The sequence below is a fragment of the Nymphaea colorata genome, chromosome 5 (genome assembly GCF_008831285.2).
Source record: "Nymphaea colorata isolate Beijing-Zhang1983 chromosome 5, ASM883128v2, whole genome shotgun sequence".
Lineage (NCBI taxonomy): Eukaryota > Viridiplantae > Streptophyta > Magnoliopsida > Nymphaeales > Nymphaeaceae > Nymphaea > Nymphaea colorata.
Genome location: NC_045142.1, coordinates 13321112 through 13343310, shown reverse-complemented (window position 1 = coordinate 13343310; position 22199 = coordinate 13321112). Strand labels below are relative to the sequence as shown.

The window sequence follows — 22199 nt, the reverse complement described above, 5'->3', positions numbered from 1 at the left end:
AACCAGGCAGCCTGGCCGACCCCATCACTCCATCCAGCGGCGAAGTTTTGAGGATATCTTGTACATCGAATATTGTAAGGTCGGCCAAATTGGTCACCGTTCCAAAGCCAAAGCTTGCCGAAGCTCCGAGATGGAAGAGGAAGTGGTTTGGTCGTCGGCAGACGTCGAATGCTGGTGTTCCAAAGCATTTAACGGCATCCTCATTTGAGTGTCGGGCGCAGCAGGGTAAACAATAGGTGAGGGGGTTTCGTTTTAAGTTTCTTCTGTCAGTTATTTGCCGAATGTTTGTGCATGCTCGGAAGTGGGAGACAGACTGCTAGTCTTTGTCCTATCCAACAGTAGTGACTCAAGGCTAACCTTGCCCATCCGTGTGTATGGTGATCGTCCTGCCTCACGGCGGAACAACGATCCCTTCTCTCTTCTGCTAGGGGAATGAACATAAAAGCTCACAGGCAGGTCACAGGGTGTCGGCCGATCAAAATCGTGGAAGCCCAAGCTGACAGAAGCGACGGCGATGGCCAAGAAAAAAAACGCTCGAGCAAACCAGGGGCAGAGTGCGTAGGGTGGACAAACCAGAGAGGACAGGGATAAGCACGAGTACTGCCCAATGGCAGCGATGGTGAAGTAGGGGAACGGGAGCTGGAGGCAGCCATAGTCAGGGGGCAGGGAAGATCGTGTAATGGAAGGCACACAAGGAAAACAGGGGCACAACTGGTGGTCCCAGTAGCGACCAACCCAAGCGGGGTCCAGCAGCCACAGCAGCGAGGAACGGCCGTGGTGGCTGCTGTGGTGACAAGGAGAAGGAACTGGCAGACAACAACGAGAGAAAAACGGTGGGAAAAAAGAAGGCAACCCTGAGCCCAAGAAGGGATGAACAGAAATCGAGACCTAAAGATCGCCGAGGCCGGGCGACGACTGCTGGGAACCGGCGGGCAGCAGCCAATAGTGGTTATGGATAGAGATGTAAATATGATATGGGAACTTATCCAGGACCAAAGTGCAATTAGAAAATTTTATTTTTTTTTTAAGGTGGGGACGGGGCCCCCTCCCTCCGCCTATGATGGGGACATAACTATGAATCCGGCAATCGCTACAAGGAAGTCGACCGTTGCTACAGTAGCTGCCCCAGAGTCCTGTGTAAACGCACTCAAACCCAAATCAAGAAGAGTTTCCTTTTGCCCTTTTTTTCTGCACGAGCTTTTCATTTTCACATGAACATTTTCAATCCCGTGGGGAGGTAGGTTTTAGCCGAGGAAAAGCAAAAGGGTTTGGTTCCATCAATTGCTCTCGATCGATGGAGAGAGCCGTCACGGTAGTTGTTGCTCAGCATCCCCAGCCTTCCCGCAGAAGAAGCCTTGGGTTGTTTGGCTCCTAGGTTCAGGCGTTCTTCTAGGCAACACCTAACATGAACAGAACGGACCTAGGGCACTCTTCTAGTCGTGTATCTTGTGTTCTTTTGGTGTAATTAGGGTTTCTCCTCTCTCTAGGACATACAGGATATTCTGAGCAACGATGGATATTTCTTCAATTCATGGATTAATCAATTTTCTATGCTTTCTCTGCCTTATGCCTCTCAATCTCTCGTTTGATTTTGTTAATTTGTTTGGAGCAACTGGCAGTTGTGGTGAAGGTTTTCTATCGTGATTTGAAGGTTCTAGATTAGGGGATTTTAGGTTTTGATGTTTCTATGGAAACAGGGAAGGGGAGAGTCCATGGCTTCAAGTGAAAGGCATGAGTGGGTGATCGCCATGGTTCAGCAGGTAGTGAAGATCCTCTGGACAACGAAGAATATGACGGCCAACCTGATCACGGTCCATTCCATCTTCGGTAACGGCTATCCAGCATAAGGGACCTCCTTGCACGCAGCGACATTGGCAAGATGGAGGAGCGCCTAAAAATGATTGAGGCGAAGATTAGGTACTGAGACTTGAACTCCTTGGCAGGGTGCCACTCCTCCCTCACGAGTGATGTCCGTGGCCTTGGGTTTCCTAGGCGCCATTGACTAGGTGGCTTGATTAACGAAGAACTTGTAATAGCTATCTCTTATGAGTGAAACCGAGCTCGAGCTCCCTTTTGTGGTAACTTTTTTTTTGTCTATTCTTTACCCTGTATTGTCTTGATCTGGCTTCCTTTCTTCTTGCTCATCTCATTCTTTTTTTGCATTTAGTCAGTCTTTGTATTTGTTTGAAGAATCTGATTAGTGTTGTCATTGTTCTCCATCTCAAGCTTTTACTCATCTCTCTACATGTATTTCTTTCCATGTGTGTGCAATTGGTTGCAAAAATCTAGGACCTCTCCTTATAGTGTCTCTGTTCTCTGTTACTTGCATGCTTGAATGATTTATTTGTTGCTTTATTATAGAGTAGAAGAGGCCATGTGCAGGGGGCGAATTAGATTTCGGTGGTAGGGGTGCAGTGGTGTTGGTAATCAAGCATGATAATGTGCCCAGCCCGTAGGGTTGGACAACGAGTCGAGCCAACTCGGGATCGACTCGAACCCACTCGAAAAAACTCGGCTCGAGCTCGACTCGTTTATAAACGAGTCAAGTTCGAGCTTACAACGATACTCCAAACAATAAGCAAGTCGAGTTCGAGTTTTAGAAACTCGACTTGTTTATACTCAACTCGACTCGTTATTATAAAACCGGTTTAATGTTCAAAACCGATACACCAAGTTACTGAAACCGGTTCACCGGTTTAGGGTAAAAAGTTTCATTGAGTGGTCGGTATTCGGTGTTCCCCCTTTCAAGTTTCCATTATTTGATTTTTTTTTCTCTCTCTCTCTTCCATCGATAGGGCTGTACACAAGCCGAGTCGAGCTTGAGCTTGGCTAGCTCGAGCTCGACTAGGCTAAAAATATTCGAGCTCGAACTGGAGTCAAGCTTCTTATAGCAAACTCGAGCTCGACTCGACTACACAAAGTCGAGCTCGAACTTGACTCGTTTAACTCATTCAACTCGTTTAGAGTTAACTCGTTTAGGCATTACCTTGTTTAGCATTAACTTGTTTAGCTCGTTTAGGCATAATTTAACTCAGTTTAGCTCGTCTAGGCATAATTTAACTCATTTAACATAAGGCAATATAGATTACCCTTAATCTTATGAACATAGAATTAGGAATAGAATTAGGAATTAAGAATAGGAATTTAAAATTTAAAATCGAAATATCATACTTGAAGAAATAGAACTAAATCCAAACGATCAGTGGAGTGACAAGATCTGTCCACGAAAAACAATGGTGCAGACATTGTAGTTTGAATGTTCAAAAATTCTAAACATGTTCTTAACGTATCTTCTAATTTGTTTTTTTTTTCTTTATCAACAATACTTTGGTGTGCTCACATAGTTCCATAAATGCCAAGGTAATAACAAATTGGCGTGATCACATAATTCCAGAAATGCCAAGGTAATAACAAAAAACAATCTTAAATGATCAAAACTAAGTCAATGACTCAACAACGTCCTTGTTCAATATCACCAACCTTAGGCTTTAGCCAACACAAAATTAACAGAAAAGCCAACAAAGAATGTGGCAGCTCTAGAGGTGCAACAAGATCACAAGCACTTTCTGCTGGAGCTTTCATCCTCATGAAAACATATCAACTGTATAGTATAAAAGAAGATCAATAAGAAACTGAAACTGGTTTAGACTATTAGTCTAATGATGTTAATGAATTAATTCCATAGCTATGAACATGAACATATTAGTTATTTAGCAAAGAAGTTGCTAGTGGACCTCATCCTCACTGAATCTCCCACCATTGCATATTCTCTTGAAAAGCTCTCAGCTTGGAGCATATTCCATCACTATGGCGAAATGAATCGGGGTTAGCAGTACCTACATAAGACGACATTCACATCATGAACACAGTAATCTCAACAACTGATCAGCATGCTTATGATAATATGTGCTTAAGCAATTGAAAGAAAAACAAATATCAAATCAGACAAACTCTTATACACTCTTAGAACCTGAACAAAGGAAATAACCTTAGATCGAAGAGTTACTGATTTGATCATCACATCCAGTACCAAACATCTCGAGAAGACATTTCCAAGTAAGCTTGAATAAGTAGAAGATGTGGAAGCATGATTTTTTGGAAAAATAAACATGCATTTCATCAAAAGAAGAAACCTCTCAGCGCTTGTAGCTTACAAGAAATTTGTTGTATGCTGCTTAGCTGCCAGACATCGAATAACAGCTTCAAATCAGCTCTGGTTTTTTGATGAAGCAGCAACATCAACCTAGTCATGAAGCTAAAATAGCAGCAATTTAAGAGAAACAAGTTGCAGACTGCACTAGAACCATTTTATTAACCTTGCAATCTGATAAATATGTGCTTCACTGCCTAATCATGAAGGTAAAGACGCAGCAATTTAAGAGAAACAAGTTGCAGACTGCACTAGAACTTTATTAACCTTGCGATCTGATAAATATGTGCTTCACTGAAACACAAGTTTCTACTGTTAACATGAGTCAATCACCATTTCTTACTATTGAATATGTCTTTGACAAGCTTTCAAATTTTCATATATAGAGCATTTTGTACAAGTTGACATAACTATGTTTACAGCCAATAGACATCTCCAAAGGAATGGACCTCTATCCCAAAAAAATTGTCTAGAATATGGAAAATCATTCAGTTCATACCCTGTCTTTAGTAGATAACAAACCTTACAGTCTACCTGTGGTAGAGGGACCTCCTCGATTGGAAGTTCTGCTCCTAGGTCTCCATGTGCCACCATTGCCTAGAAAAAGTGTTCGAGTGACTTGAGCATATATAAATTAAGCATTTCTTCTCACTAAGTTTGGGCTTGCAGTGAGCTTAAGTACAATGATCACGTTTGACATAGAACATAGAACATAAAGAATGCCCCAACGATAAAAAGCAACATCACGTCACTATTTTCATCTTCACAAAATGATCATGGGTGCTGAAAAGATCACAGAAGAACAAGGAGTTTACATTAATAGGTCAATAATTGAGTCTTTAATAGTTGTGCGCGGAAAATTTGTAGGAGAAGGAAATAAAAAGCAGTCCCTTCCTTCATATTGATAGACAAGATTGATGTCTGTTAGAGTAAAAAGCACTATTGTGAATCTCCTTCTGAGTCTCTAACAATAGATCCTAACAAAAAGTAAAAGTGTTAGCATAAAAAAAAAGTCATTATTGACTTAGTTCAAAAGAGAACTACCAAACTTAGAATAATACCTGGTATTTTATTAGTTGAATTGATGTTGAATCATGTCATGCTTTCTCATCTTCAGCAGTGTCCTACAAGAAAACCAACAATAATTGATCAATTAAGAAATACTATAACATATAAACACAAAAAAATGTGATAAACTTTGATATACATACATTTTAGTACTTACTTTTAGCAATCAATGTTATCCGTATCGTACGATACGTATCGTATAGGTCGAAGAAACCTATACAATACATCATCAATACGCGATACACGTGCGTATCGTACGCGTATCACACGATACGGGAAAAAATAAAAAGGGGTCTGACGACCCCTTTTTTGCGTGTTCTTTTAAAACCGCTGCTCCTCTCGCGCTCTCTCTCTCTCTCTCTCTTTTCTTGTTTGTAAACACTACAAGAGACGTGGGAGGGAGAGATTTTCTATGATGATGCAGATGACGATTGACGAGGATTATTGTTGAATCATGAAAGATGATAACTATGTCTATATGTTTTGAGTCTTTTGACTTTTGAACTTATGAATTGTGATGTAATCGAATTCTCTTCGGCTGCTTATTATGTTATTTTGATTTTTGAATGTCTGATGTCTTATTTTGGAATGTGTTGTTCATACTTCATATACATGAATGTTCCTTTAAATACATTTTCTTGATTTTTTATGACTTTTGCTTGTTTTTTCTGTTTTTTAGAATTTTTCTGATTTTTTTTTATCTTTTATAATTTGTTAATATTTTTTAAAAATTAAAAAATTAAATTTACGATACATTATGATACATTTATGATACGTTACGATATGATGTATATGTCGGCCCGATCGATACGCGCTACGCTACGCTAGTGATAACATTGTTAGCAATATCAACACAAGATTCATTGGGTCGCCATACTGTCTTATCCAATCACCTGCACAAGCTAATTCTTCTACTGTCTTTGAACTCAATGAACTCTTACATTCATCCACAATTCGACCTCCAGTACTAAAAACAGATTCAAAGGCAACTGTAGTAATAGGAATACACAATATATCTCGTGCCATATGTGATAAAATGAGGTATTTCAATTCTTTATCTTTCCACCAAATCAATATAACAAACAAATCATGAGTGGTAGCATTACATTTGAGCAATCCATCTTCTAAATACATATCAAGATCAGACTTGAGAGCTTGGAAAGGAACATTGTCTGCTTTACTTAAAAAGCTAAAAAATCTTACACTATATCTATTTGAATTGTTGCATGATGAGTCAGCCGCTCTCATAAAAGCAATAGTATTACATTCAACATCTTTATTTAAACCTTCAATTTTTGCAACATAGCTGTTATAAAGCTCTTGCAATGTATTTTTCACTAATGTCATATAGTCATCCTTTCGTTCTATTTGATTAAAAGTCTTTAAAAAGGCGAAGTCTGTTAAACTTAACTTCATCCTTGGATCTAGTATGGAAGCAAGAGCCATTAATATATTGCAGGAGCTCCAATACTTATCAAACTTTTCTTTCATTTTAGTTGTCATTCTCTTCATAAAGCTACACCCATTTACAACTTTTTCTTGTAATAATTCTTGAACCCCCCAAATGGCTAGGAAAAATAGGTTTGTTGTAAGTTATTTGGACCCTGAAAAAAGCACAAAAACATTATAAAATGCTTCAAGAAAAGTACATATTTTTTGTACTCTCTTCCATTCATCTACATCCAGCAACCAAGTAAAATCAGCATCTTCCATATCATATCTATCAAAAACATGTTTGTACATAAGTGTAACCTCCAACATCAAATAAGTAGAATTCCATCGAGTTGCAACATCTAGCACCAACTTCTTTTGACCACGAATTTCAAATTTATCTACTATAAGTTAAAAGTTGTGAAGTCTTGATAAGGGAGCATTTTATATATTGGACTGCCTCTCTAATCTTACCGAGTTCATCTCTAATAACAGATAAACCATCTTGCACCATCAGATTTAGAATATGTGTACAACGGACATGAAAAATTTACCACTTTGGTATAGATTTACACCACTTTTCTCTAAAATTTCTTTCAATGTTTTTACAAGAACATCATTAGAAGAAGCATTGTCAACTGTAATGGAGATGATCTTTTTTATTTTTTATTCTTGAAGATTTTTAACAATTACATTTGCTAGATTCTTCAAAGTATGAGGCGATTCGACTTGGTTAAAACCAATTATACGTTTTTGAAGTGTCCAAGCATGATCTATGAAGTGAGCTGTAATGAAAATATAGCCAATTTGTTGGTTGGACGTCCACATATTTGTTGTCAAGGCAATAGATGTAACACCTTTAAAATATTCCTTTAACTTCTTTTTTTCTACCTCATATAATTTTGTGACATCTTTTCTTACCATTGTCCATGCAATGGGTAACTAATTTGGAAAAGCAAGCTTTAGTAAAAATCTAAACCAGCAATGCTCAACCATATTGAATGCGTACTCTTGACAAACTACCATCTTCGCCAATATCTCTTTTACTTTTTCGGGACCAAGTTTGGCACCATTGCTCATTGATTCCTTTGTAAGACCTGAAACTTCAGTAATGCCAAAACTCAAAGTATTTTGCCGAAGCACAAGACACTTATGTCTTCTCATCGATGATGTAACAGAAAGCGGAAGAGAGGAACGCCGCTGGGCAGGTCGTCGCTGGGCGGAGGCGGCCGGAACCTAAGCGGCGCTGATCAGGGCATCGCTGGGCCGGTCGTCGCTAGGCAGAGGCGGCGGGAACCTGAGCGGCGCTGATCAGGGCGTCGCTGGGCGGAGGCGGCGGCTGGTGCGACGGACGAAGCTCGGGCACGATCATCGGGCACGGGCGATGAACAGTGCCGGGCGAGACGATGAACAGTGCTTGGGCGAATCCTCCTCCAACACGGGCAAAAGACAAACCAGTAACGCCGGAACTTCACGGCTCTGATACCATGTAGAAATATGAACAAGAAGAGGAAGAGAAACAACAATCACGATGTAACGTGGAAAACCCTCAACACGAGGGAGAAAAAACTACGAATGAGGAGGAGTTGGTGCCCACTAGCAGCCAGACTCTCTCTCTCCTTAGATTATCATTAACACATAAGGATTAGGGTTACATGACTTAAGTAGTGCCCAAAACGGGCTACAAGGCGGGTCGGGTATGGATCCGGACCCGAAACATACGATCTATCAACATCCACAAAATTTTAGCTAATTAAAAATGAAAAATCAATACTGTAAAAACATGTTTAATGAAAATACAAAACTACCGTTTTTGAACAATCTTAATATAAAGTAATATGAAGAAAAAAAGCTTAATTATATAAGAATAATAATCTATGACATATATTTTTGTAATGGTCTCAAAATTCGTATTTCAGTACGTATAACAAACGTTGCTTTGCAATACTTGCATTTACTTTTTTTCACACCACCCACAATTACTTATTCAAAATCATTCCAAACTGAAAAAGTCCTTGTCTTTTGTCTTCTCCTACCATTATTAGGCATTTCTTCCTCAACTTTATCCATGCTTACATCCTCGTTTTCAGCATACTTCAAATAAGTATGACCTAAATTGTCATCAACTACAGACTATAGTGTTGAGATTCTTAGGATAGATGGTTTTGTTGAACCTGCTCCTGAACTGCATATTACTTGTTTGTCTTTACTTGTAGTATTTTCTCTCAGTGATGACATTCTTCTTCTCCACCAAAGATTAGGTGTTGATATATAATCAACTGCAAGCTGACTTGTATTCATTTGGACCAAAAAGATTGGACAACTTAAAAGTAACAAAACAAAACTTGTGAAAATATTTAGTTGCTTAAAAGAATTTTATTTTCAAATAACAAAATCCACATCTCTCTCTCTCTCTCTCTCTGAGTGCTTGCACCCACATACAAATCGTACTTGATGTCTCCCTCCCAGCATTCACGCTGCTAAATGCACACACTCATGCCAACATGCACAAAAATGTAGGCTGCATTTTGAAAATATTACATTTCATTTTCCTACCACAAATTCAAGATAACTAATAGCAGAAGAAGTGAAAATGACTGGCTACAAAGACTCTCAGCCGGTTCATTCAAGATCCAATTATGATTGGGCTGACTGCCAGTCAACATGCTAATCCAGGTTTACTCAAGATATTCCTGAATTTACTCACTGAGTTTGACAATTGTGTCCAAGCGCCTAGTATCTACTAGACTGCCTAGGCAATTAAGTTATGAAGTATATTAATTTGCTAAAAAATTGGAATATGTACTAAGTACGTGCATGCAATTGTCAAAAATATTATCCATTTAGTTATATAATCAATCCTAAACGAGTCAAGTCGAGTATAAGCGAGTCTATAGGTTGAGCAAAGAAGTCTACAAGTAAAGACAAACAAATAATATGTAGTTCAGGAGCAGGTTCAACAGAACCACCTGTCCTAGGAATCTCAACACAATAGTCTATAGCTGATGACAGTTTAGATGCTGCTTATTTGAAGTCTGTTGAAAATGAGGATGTAAGCATGGATAAAGTTGAGGAAGAAATGCCTAATAATGGTACGAGAAGACAAAGGGCAAAGACTTCTTTAGTTTGGAATGATTTTGAAGAAGTAACTGCGGGTGGAGTGAAACAAGATAGATGCAAGTATTGCAAAGCAACGTTTGTTATAAGTATAGAATGGAGTATATCATTGATGAGAAGACATAAGTGTCTTGTGCGTCCTGGTAATATGAAGCAAAATACTTTGAGTTTGGCATAAGTGAAGTTTCAGGTCTTACAAAGGAATCAATGAGCAATGGTGCCAAACTTGATCCCAAAAAAATAAGAGAGATATTGGTGAAGCTGATAGTTTGTCAAGAGTACGCAGCATTGCTGGTTTAGATTTTTACTAAAGATTGCTTTTTCAAATTGGTTACCCATTGCAAGGACAATAGTAAGAAAAAATGTCACAAAATTATATGAGATAGAAAAAAAGAACTTAAAGGAATATTTTAAAGGTGTTACATCTGTTGCCTTGACAAAAAATGTATGAACGTCCAACTAACAAATTGGGTATATTTTCATTACAGTTCACTTCATAGATCATACTTGGACACTTTAAAAGCATATAATTAGTTTTAACCAAGTCGAATCGCCTCATATTGTGAAGAATGTAGCAAATATAATTGCTAAAAATCTTCAAGAATGAGAAATAAAAAAGAAGATCATCTCCAGTATCATTGACAATGCTTTTTCTAATGATGTTTTTGTAAGAACATTGAAAGAAATTTTAGAGAAAAGTGGTATACATCTATACCGAAGTGGTCAATTTTTTCATGTCCGTTGTTGTGCATATTCTAAATCTGATGATGCAAGACGGTTTATCTGCTATTATAGTATATGAATTTGAAATTCGTGGTCAAAAGAAGTTGGTGCTAGATGTTGCAACTCGATGAGATTTTTGTTATTTGATGTTGGAGGTTCCACACAAACATGTTTTTGATAGATATGATATGGAAGATGTTGGTTTTATTTGGTTGCTGGATGCAAATGAATAGGAGAGAGTACAAAAAATATGTACTTTTCTTGAAGCATTTTATAATGTTTTTTGTGTTTTTTTAAGGGTCCAAGTATCTTACAACAAACCTATTTTTCCTAGAAATTTGGGGGGTTCAAGAACTATTACAAGAAGAAGTTGTAAATGGGTGTAGCTTTATGAAGAGAATGACAATAAAATGAAAGAAAAGTTTGATAAGTATTGGAGCTCGTGCAATATATTGATGGCTATTGCTTCCATACTAGATCCAAGGATGAAGTTAAGTTGAACAAACTTTGTCTTTTCAAAGACTTTTAGTCAAATAGAATCAAAGGAAGACCAGATGATATTAGTAGGAAATACATTGCAAGAGCTTTATAATAGCTATGTTGCAAAAGTTGAAGGTTTAAATAAATATGTTAAATGTGATACTACTGCTTTTGTGAGGGCGACTGACTGATCATGTAGCAATTCAAATAGATATAGTGTAAGATTTTTTAGCTTTTTAAGTAAAGCAGACAATGTTTCTTTCCAAGCTCTCAAGTCCGAGCTTGATATGTATTTAGAAGATGGATTGCTCAAATGTGATGCTACCACTCATGATTCATTTGATATATTGATTTGGTGGAAAGATAAAGAATTGAAATACCTCATTTTATCACACATGGCACGAGATATATTGTGTATTCATATTTAGGCCTGGGCGTCGAGCCGGGCTGCCGGCGGGTACCTGGTGCGCGGCCCGGTCGGGCCCAGATCCGGGCTGGGAAAACTGGGTCCCGGGCCGGGCCTGGGCCCAATGGGGTGGCCCAGCCTTGCCCATTCCCCATCCTCCTTCTCCTCCCGTCCCCCATCCTCCTCCCCTACGCCTCTCCTTCTTCCCCCTCCCCCCTCCCCTCCTCCTTCCTCCTCCTCTCCTTCTTCCCCCTTCCCCCCGTCTGCCTCCACCTCCTCCGCCTCTATTCATATTACTACAGTTGCCTTTGAATCCGCTTTTAATACTGGAGATCAAATTGTGGATGAATGTAGGAGTTCATCAAGTTCAAAGAAAGTAGAAGAATTAGTTTGTGCGGGTGATTGGATAAGATAGTATGGAGACCCAATTAATCTTGTGCTGGTATTGCTAAGGGTAAGTACTAAAATGTATGTATATCAAAGTTTATCACATTTATTTGTGTTTATATGTTATAGTAATTCTTAATTAATCAATTATTGTTGGTTTTCTTGTAGGACACTGCTGAAGATGAGATAGCATGACATGATTCAACATCAATTCAACTAACAAAATACCAAGTATTATTGTAAGTTCGGTAATACTCTTTTGAACTAAGTCAATAATGACTTTTTTTTTATGCTAACACTTTTACTTTTTGTTAGGGTCTACTGTTAGAGACTCAGAAGGAGATTCACAAGATCACTTTTTACTGACAGACATCAATCTTGTCTATCAATATGAAGTGAAGGGACTGCTTTTTATTTCTTTCTCCTACGAATTTTCTGCACACAACTATTAAAGACTCAATTATTGTCCTATTAATGTGAACTCCTTGTTCTTCTATGATCTTTTCAGCACTCATGATCATTTTGTGAAGATGAAAATAGTGACGTGATGTTGCTTTACTATATCCTTGTTATACCCTTATCGTTGGGGCATTCTTTATGTTCTATCTCAAATGTGATCATTGTACTTAAGCTCTCTGCAAGCCCAAACTTATTGAGAAGATATGCTTACTTTATATATGCTCAAGTCCCTTGAAAACTTTTTCTAGGCAATGGTGGCACGTGGAGACTTAGGAGCAGAACTTTCAATCGAGGAGGTCCCTCTACTACAGGTAGACTGTAAGGTTTGTTATCTAATAAAGGCAAGGTATGAACTGAACGATTTTCCATATTGTAGACAATTTTTTTTGGGATAGAGATCCATTCCTTTGGAGATGTCTATTGGCTGCAAACATAGTTATGTCAACTTGTACAAAATGCTCTATATATGAAAATTTGAAAGCTTGTCAAAGGCATATTCAATTGTAAGAAATGGTGATTGACTCATGTTCATAGTAGAAACTTGTGTTTCAGTGAAGCATACATTATACATATTTATGAGATCGCAACGTTAATAAAATGGTTCTAGTGGAGATTGCAACTTGTTTCTCTTAAATTGCTGCTTTTTTACCTTCATTATTAGGTTGATGTTGCTTCTTCATCAGAGGACCAGAGCTGTTTTGAAGCTGTTATTCGATGCCTCGCAGCTAATAACATAAAGCAAATTTCTTGTTAGCTACAAGTGTTGAGAGGTTTCTTCTTTTGATGTAATGTATGTTTATTTTTCTAAAAAATCATGCTTCCACATCTTCTACTTAAGCATGCTATTCAGCTGTTGACATTACTGTGTTCATGATGTGAATGTCGTCTTATTCTGGTACTGCTAACCCCGACTCATGTAGCCATAGTGATGGAATATGCTGCAGGCAGAGAGCTTTTCGAGAGAATATGGATAGGAGATTCAGTGAGTATAAGGTCCACTAGCAACTTCTTTGCTAAATAACTAATATGTTCCTGTTCATTTGTTATGGAATTCAATTATTAATTCATCGATATCATTAGACTAATAGTCTAAACCAGTTTCAGTTTCTTATTGATCTTCTTTTATCTACGTCACATGGATACGGCAGATTGGGTCGAGTACCGGTGTCGATACGCCGACACGGGGATCCTGACACGGCGATACGGCTGGATACGTTTTGGATCGGGTCTGGGTCAAACCCGATCCGAACCACTTTTATAATCCGTTTTAACCTCGATTTTTTTTACGTCTTCTATTTTATTTTGAAGTGCCTTCCATCTCATCCACCGGATTCTGTCTCCCTCCACCAGAACCCTCAACCCGCAGCCTAGAGGGAAAACCTAGAGAGTGAGAAAAGAACAAATAAATTAAGAAATAAAGATTCGAAATAAAAAAAAACTCACCATTTCATGGCTCAGCACCCATCCTGCTACCATGGCGGGTCACCAGCCGGTCAGCTGCATCATACTTACCACATCACCGGCCTTGGAGCCGCTGGTGGCATGCTGGCCTCTAGAGAAGAAGGATCGTGGAGGTCGCGATTTGGGAGAGAATGATGAGTGGAGAGAAAGAAACGAAGGGTGAAAATGAGGGTTTCGAATGAAAGGGGCCTTTTATAGCTTTCATTTGAACAAATTTCAAAATGGCCCTAAATTTTGTGTTATTTAAACAAAAACGGTTATAATTTTAAATTGTTTGCAGACTCACCGTAACCTCATTTTCTATCAACATTATTTTATATATATATTTAAAAATTAAATTGTTTTAATATTTGAAAATAAAAGTGGGTTTTTCTTTGGCTGTGGCTCTGAGGACAGACAAAGTATGGACAAAGAAAGAGGGACGTTAGTCTTTTTATTATAAATTTCATGTTTTTTATTTCATTATAATTTTTAATTTTTTTAAATATAATATTTGCCGTGTCTGCGTATCCTAAAATTTTGAAATTACCGTGTCCGTGTACCCGTACCCGTATCCGTAGGACACCCGTACCCGTATCCGTGTGTCATAGTCTTTTATACTATACAGTTGTATGTTTTCATGAGGATGAAAGCTCCAGCAGAAAGTGCTTGTGATCTTGTTGCACCTCTAGAACTGCCACATTATTTGTTGGCTTTTCTGTTAATTTTGTGTTGGCTAAAGCCTAAGGTTGGTGATATTGAACAAGGACATTGATGAGTCGCTGACTTAGTTTTGATCATCTAAGATTGTTTTTGGTTATTATCTTGGCATTTCTGGAATTATGTGAGCACACCAATTTGTTATTACCTTGGCATTCTGTAATTATGTGAGCACACCAAAGTATTGTTGGTAAAGAAAAAAAAAACAGATTAGAAGATATATTAAGAACACGTTTAGAATTTTTGAACATTCAAATTACAATGGATGCGCCATTGTTTTTCGTGGACAGATCTTGTCACTCCACTGATCTTTTGGATTTATTTCTATTTCTTCAAGGATGATATTTCTATTTTATGTTCATAAGTTTAAGGGTAATCTATACTTATTGCCATAAATTATGTTAAACGAGTTAAATTGCGCTTAAACGAGTTAACCCTAAACGAGTTAAATGGGTTAAACGAGTTAACGCTAAACAAGTTAACGCCTAAATGAGTTAACCCTAAACGAGCTAAATGGGTTAAACAGGTCAAGTTCGAGCTTGACTTTGTGTAGTCGAGTCAAGCTCGAGCTTCCTATAAGAAGATCGACTCGAGTTCGAGCCATGTTCGAGCTCGAGTATTTTTAGCCGACTCGAGCTCGAGCTGGCCAAGCTCGGGCTCGACTTGGCTCGTGTGCAGCCCTATCAGCCCTTGCCGTCTCTTTAAGAAGGTATATCAATGCACTATTTTTTTACTGTCTTGTCGGATTTCTCTTTTCATCAATATATTTGGATGAAAGCTTTTCAAGATTTTACGATGGAGAGAGGCACAACACGACAACTTATGATATCTTTCACCCTACTTTCTCACTTGTTTCAGAGTTTGAGAACAATGTTGTAAAACGCGTATCGTAAGCTGTATCGGTCGGACTTTAAGATACGCCGTATCGTAAAATATCGTAACGTATCGTAATTTTTTTAAAAAAAATTATTAATAAATCAGAAAAAAAATCATAAAAAATCAGAAAAATTAAAAATAATAAATTCTTCATAGAAAACATGTTTGAGATAATGATAGACTTATTATTGCTATAAACTTACGTGTTCATTATTCATAGACATCAAAATTCATAACAATATCATTCAACAAAGCATAATCCATAAAGTGATTAAACATTCAAGTGTTTAACAACCATAGATTCATAACTCTTAAGTCGTTGGATGCATATAAAATGAAAGCACTCTTGGCTTGACTCTCATTCATGATTCATCATTCATAATCTTCATCATCTTCTTCATCTTCATCGTCAAGAATTGGAAGATCCTCACCATCATATTCAACACCAGCAGTAGCAGACTCTCCTTCATCAACAAAGCCTTCTGTTGCTTCAGCTTCAAGGTTGAAGCATTTAAGAACTTCATCATTAAATATTGTAATTGGTTCTTCCTCAATCCATGGCTCTAGATCGTCAAAATTTTCCAAGCTGATAGGATCGAACTGAGATATGTGCTTCCTTGTTAATGATTTTTCTAATTCTCTACGTTAAATAAGAGAAAACTTGTTAACATATAATTTCATATAAATATATTGTACAAAAAATGTAAACATTAAGCTATATGTCTATATTACCTTTGTTTCAACCTCATATTATATCGAACAAAGACAAGGTCATTCAACCTTTTATGTTTGAGCCTATTCCTTTTTTTGCTATGGATATGTTGGAACACACTCCAGTTCCCTTTCGCATCCTCTAGCACTGCATGTTTGGCTGAGGACTTTGATTGCAAAACGTGCTAGGTTTGGACAATCAAACTCATACCTATTCCACCACAAATCTAAACAAAAATATAACAAATCATTGTGAAAGTTTTAAAAGAATCAAATGTAACAAATGCAAAGTAAATTAAAAATTTCTATGCATTTACCTGGACGCATGGTTGTCCTGGCTCGAATGGCGATAGGTTGTCCCATGTTCCGAAAACAAGTATCATATAGATCCAACTCATTGTGCACAGCATCTTGTTCTCTAGAATCTACCACTAACACGTTAATACAATCCAACAAACCACCTAAGACTTCTTTATCCTTCTTAAATGTAGGAAAAAATCTAATTGCAGGATTTAGATAGTAAGCTTTTGCATGAAGAAGTTGATGAAGCTGTCCAGTCAACCTTTTATCTATAATCTTCTATATGGGCATATATAATTTTTTCTTTCCTTTCAAGTTGTCTCGAATTGCCTCTTTTGCTTTATTCATAGCCTCATATAAGGACCCTATGCAAGGTCTATCCTCGCTGTCAGCTAACCTGAGAACTTTAACTAATGGAACACAAACCTTCAATAGCTTCACACATGATTCCCAAAATTCGTTATTGAATACTATATCCACAACTAAAGAAGCATTTCTTTTATGAGCATGTGGATATGCAGTTCATTCTTCACTAGCAAACATCTGCCTCAAAGGAGTTCTTTCTTTCACCACCCTCTGCACATTCAATACATTTGTGGCAAATTTAGTTTGTGCAGGTCGTATTAATTTAACTCGTTTTGTAAACTTTCTCATCAAACTCAATACATATGCATGATTATAGATAAATTTTGTTACCTCTTGACATTGGCCAATGGCTGATTTCATATCATGCATCTCATTAAGATCTTGAAGCATTAGATTAACACAATGAATGACACATTGACTCCAATAAAATGTTCTATACTTTTGAAATAACAAATCTCTTGCAACTTTATAATTTGCAGCATTATCTATAATAAACTGTACAATATTTGCAGGTCCAACTTCTTGTACGACATTATCAAAAACATTGAATAAAATCTCAACAGTTTTAGGAACATCAAACAAGTCAAGAGATTTTAAGAACATTGTACCTTTAAGGCAATAAACAAGAAAATTTACAAGTGTTCTTGACCTTGTATCAGTCCATCCATCTGACATAATGGAGCGACCTGTTTCCTTCCAACATAATTTCAACTCATCGCAATGTTCAGACACTTTTTTTACCATATCCTGAAGAATTTTGCCCCTCAACTGATGATATGATGACATTTTGAATCTGGGGCCTATAAAAGCAATTGCATCTGCAATGGCTTGGAATTGAAAAGAATTAGCTGCATTAAATGGAATACATGCATCATAAAACCATTTCCCTACCATCTTTTTTGCTTGATATAGTATATCTTTAGATGTCATAGCTGTACGAATCTGCAGCTGACCACCTGCAGCTGACCACCTGGGCTAGTATATGAAGAGAAAAAGCTCTTAATAAAGCCAACACTAGACCTACCAGTAAGAAATCTACCATTAGGTGGTCTCATACCACGCCTGACCCTATCTGCTGTGTCTCTTCTCTTTCTTCCCATTATGCCAGATCGACCTCCTTCATACATGATCCCTTTTCTCTACGATCTCTACCTCTTGAGGTTTCCAAGTCTGTTCTTAGACTGTTATCATCTTCAACATCACATTCATAAGCTTCTTCATATTCCAAAGACTCCTGATAGCCTACATCTGCCTGTTCAATTTCTTTTTGTATCCTCTTTTGGTGTAAAGCATGAAGCATATCTAAACATTGCTGACGCACAAATGGAGACAAAGGTTTGTTTGGTCCTCCAACACAAGGAGACACATCTTTGGAGGTCCCTGCCAAATGGTGTTTCATTCTACTAATCCCTCCTCAAAATGTATTCCCAAAAAAGCTACATTTGAGTTTCAAGTTGTTATTCTCCTTCACCCTTTCGCACCATTGCCATGTAGAATCCATATCTTCAAAAACAAAAAAAACGAAATCCTATGGTAAACTTAATGAAAAACATTCAAAATCTTTCAATCTATGATTGTACGGTAAAAAATTATGAATATATGGTAAAAACATGAGATTTCATACCTTACGAAGAAGAAATGAAGTTCCTCCTAACGAAAATCAACCACCCACGCACAAATTGACCCCTTAATCTTCGATTTCACGGTGAAAATCAACTTTTTGATAGTGAAAATGGACGATTGCCCTCCTTGACAGCTGTATCCGAGCTTGAGAAATGAAGAACGGACCGGTATTTTTCAAAACGAAGTTGAATAAGTAAGTATCGGGCGGGTTTCTCCGAAATCAACCCGTATCATACGATACGGGGTGTAACGCCCCGTATCGTACGATACGGGCCCTACAGGAACGATACACCCCGTATTTACGATACAGGGGGTGTATCGTACCGTATTTTCAAAATGGTACGGCCCGTATCGTACGGGCTCTTATCATACGATACGTACAACATTGTTTGAGAAGTTTATACCTTTTTGTTCAGGCTGAGATGGATAAATTGCAAAACAGGTCTGACTGACTACTTTTTTTACTTCTTTTTCATTTTAATTAATTGTGTATGAATTTACCATAAAATTGAGCATGTTTAGGCACCATGGATATGTTTTCCTGTTTGAGGCCCAACTTAGAGAGTCCCAACAAAAAAGCGTGTCACTTTATCTATCTTGTGTTTGTAATTTTTTTACCACTAATAAAATGCACTGTTGAATACTGCTCTCTATTGCAAACAACTCATGTAAATTTTGTTATTTCATGTCTTTTATGCTCAGCGCCTGCTAAGTGCTTGAACTGAACATTGATATGCCAAGGCTATGTTGACTTTAAATGAACTAATTTCAGAGATGGGGGCTGTAGAAGCTGATATTATATCATTGAAGGGGATTCAATTCACCTAGGGCAGCAGATCCAGAGCAGAATTTTATAGGAGTTACTGTACTCTATATATATGTTCATCTAGTATATGCATGAGAATATGACAATTTGTGAGCCATGTGATATAATCTTATCTGACTGCTCATAGTGATTCTCATGCATTCTTTAATTTCATTGGTTTTTATATTCCATAAACCAGGGGAAAAACCAGGGAAGGCCAGTTATATTCATTTTTGGGCAAAACACGCTGTGAAATTTTTGCAAAGCTTGGTCCCTCTTGAATTCTGAAAGAACTACAATTTAGATAGATAACAGTATTTCCTAACATAGGTATGTTTGCCTATTTTAACTTTTAATTTTTGCTAGTTACTAAGGTGGTATGCTTTTTATTTACCTCCCTTTTGCCCTTCTTCTTTACTGCTTTGTGCAAGGAGAATTGGTCTCAGATGATTTGTGGTTAGAATAATTGATGAAGCAATAGAAAAACCTTCTTGTCAAAAGAGTTTCATACTTATGAATTCCCTATGGCAGTAGTTCAAACAAAGCATGTTAACTTTATAATATGTGCTGATGACTCTTTATTTGACATAATTATTCAACTTTCCATTTTTTGTGGTTTTAATCTGCAAGCCCCTCTAAAAGGGTTACCTTTATATCAGAGAAACCTATTTCTTTGGAAGTTTCTCATAATTGTTTCATACTTTGCATGTCCAAGTCCAATATAGCAAACAGGAACCCCTCTAAGTAAGAAGCACATTTTTTTTTTTAATTATTTCTCATTTGTTCTTTCTATCTCTTTATGAAGGGTGAACTTTGAGAGTGGGAGGGTTGCAAGACTATGAAATGCATGCAACAGGTAACATTTTCCTTTCCTTTTTTTTATGGTTTTCTGAAAGATGGTATTATGTATAATTCTGAATAGTTTCTCTTTCATGAATGTTTAGGTGATGAATGACAGAATGACGCTACGAGATATGGGTATTTGGTGAACTTCTGCATGAGAGGGTTCTCAAGGACGAGTGTATGACAAAGGTTAACAATTAGTAGTGAGAGGCCAAAAAAGTGCCGTTCAAAAGGTTTCACTTCCTTTTCAGATTTTATAATCTAATTTTCAGTAGTTTAATTTTACTGCTACTTTTTAGTCAATTATAAATATAGTTGGTCTTATTATTAATTTTGGTTGGTTCGTTTCTTTTGAATTTTTTGACATACATGTCGACCTTGTCTCATGCGTGTGATAGAACAAATATGTTTGGAAATCTAAAGATGATACACTTGTCTGCTTTCTCAGTATACCAAGATTTTTCAACCTTGCGTGAGCTTTATACTATGATCCTGTGCATAATTGCTTTGGCTTCAAGGAACAGCAGAATTTTAGTTCTGCTTTTTGGTTCTCGTTATTCAAGTCTGATCGGAATACATGTGATGTTATTGTGATGAATGTTTTTTCATGTTTCATTATTGAAGTGATTCCTGCTGTTTCATGATTATAGGTCTGCTTTATCTATATAAATTTTTTACTTGAAAAAGTTATATCTACATAATTTATTTGCTGCTAGAAGATGTCTTTTGTGAATGTTTTTGGATGTACACAACTTTTTCATAGCATCTAAAATTTTCTTTTTCATTATTTTCTGGAACTTGCACAGATCATGTGTTGGATGACTACTAGAGAAAGGCAGGACGCTCAAATTAAGGGTTTCTATCCCAAAACATCTTTAAACAGAAGATTGGGAAGGCCTCCTTTTTGATGCTTCCACTACTTTTCTTCATAATAGCACAAGGTAAACCTTGTCAAAGTTTTGTTGTGAAACAGATGATCTGAAAAGGATAAAGATTAATGGAGAATCGAGTGAATGGGGCATCATTTTGCAAACACATAGTGTTGCATCATGTTTTATAATTTAATTGCAGCATTATGGCACATCGTGTGGAAAGGCTGAGAGTGGATGCATACCATCTAGTTGAACTTCATTGGCACAAGAGTGGAAACCAAGAGTGTTCATTAGTGAGGAATGGTAAATTAAAATTGATATTGTATTTTTTTGCTATGTAAACAGTGGTTAAAATAAAAAATTATTATTGGTGTTGACTCTCTCTCTCTCTCTCTCTTTATATATATATATATATATATATATATATATACATATATAGGATCTGCATCACTGTAGTTTTTGCTGGCTATTGTATATGCAACTATGGTTGTTGCAAGTAATAGCCACAACCTAAATCATGGGCTATTGCCACTGTCACGGGCTGACTCCTTCGGATTGCGCGGCGCGGCAAACTCTCGCCAGTAAGCCGCAAGCCTTTGCCTCGTTCAATTGCGCAGGTCACTTGAACGCTTTTTCGAAAACAAGAACACAAATTGCACAGAGAGTGTGAAAAGAAAACTCGCAATATATTCACTTGAAGAAGATGAGTACATCACGAGGGAAAACAAGTAAGCTTTTACACTTTACTTACATAAGATGGCCGAAGCCGCTTACAGAATTCCTATGTCGGCCATCCAAAACAAAGAATCCCAATATTACATTTGGGGCCGTTTTGGGAGGGTGCTCCGACACAGGTGAACACTAAAGCTTACACCAAGACTCAACGTAAGCAAAGAAAATACATTGCAAAGCAAATGACTGTATAGACTCTAGACGCAGGGGAACAACCACAACCATTGTAGTTAATTGCCACAATCAAGACTCCGATTGAAAGTAGTTGCAGCCGCAACTTTTGGCACTATACAGAGATAACACATGAAACTTTAAAATTCATATAAAAAATACAATAAATAAACCATATTTGTTCAGTCATGTTGCATGGCAGCATGATGACATGATCCATGGCAGCAAAACAGCCGGATCCATGTGACAGCTTCAGGGGCCAAGCCAATGGTAGCCCCCCCCCCCCGCCCGTAAGATAGTGAAAATGATCCAAAAGTTGTTGGTAACGTCCTCCCATATGGTTCACGGTGACATCATTTATCTTTAATTTTATTTAAAATTAAACAATTTAATAAAACTATGAAAACCTCACATCAAGCACTGAGTGTGGGTCAATATTCTCTGCTAAAAATTATTTTATGCTATCAAGCAAGAGATAAAGTCTCTTGACCTTGAGTGTGCTCTCTTTAAGTGAGAAAC

At 37.4% G+C, this 22199-nt stretch overlaps 1 long non-coding RNA gene across 15 annotated transcripts; it reads left to right on the top strand.

The window, feature by feature from the left end:
- Positions 1-121: 121 nt before the first annotated feature.
- On the top strand, positions 122-21117 carry LOC116254595 (uncharacterized). Of its 15 annotated transcripts, none has more exons than XR_007573473.1 (8): positions 122-1116; positions 1698-2078; positions 11931-12001; positions 12470-13011; positions 13166-13214; positions 19868-19918; positions 20007-20138; positions 20712-21101. It is a non-coding gene; the product is annotated as an uncharacterized LOC116254595 (long non-coding RNA). The 15 variants fall into 15 exon arrangements; XR_007573471.1 differs by lacking the exon at positions 122-1116 and having other exon boundaries at positions 1144-2078; positions 20712-20846; positions 20977-21117; XR_004172727.2 differs by lacking the exon at positions 122-1116 and adding an exon at positions 11730-11829 and having other exon boundaries at positions 1144-1917; positions 11931-12010; positions 20712-21116.
- The last annotated feature ends 1082 nt before the right edge of the window (positions 21118-22199 follow it).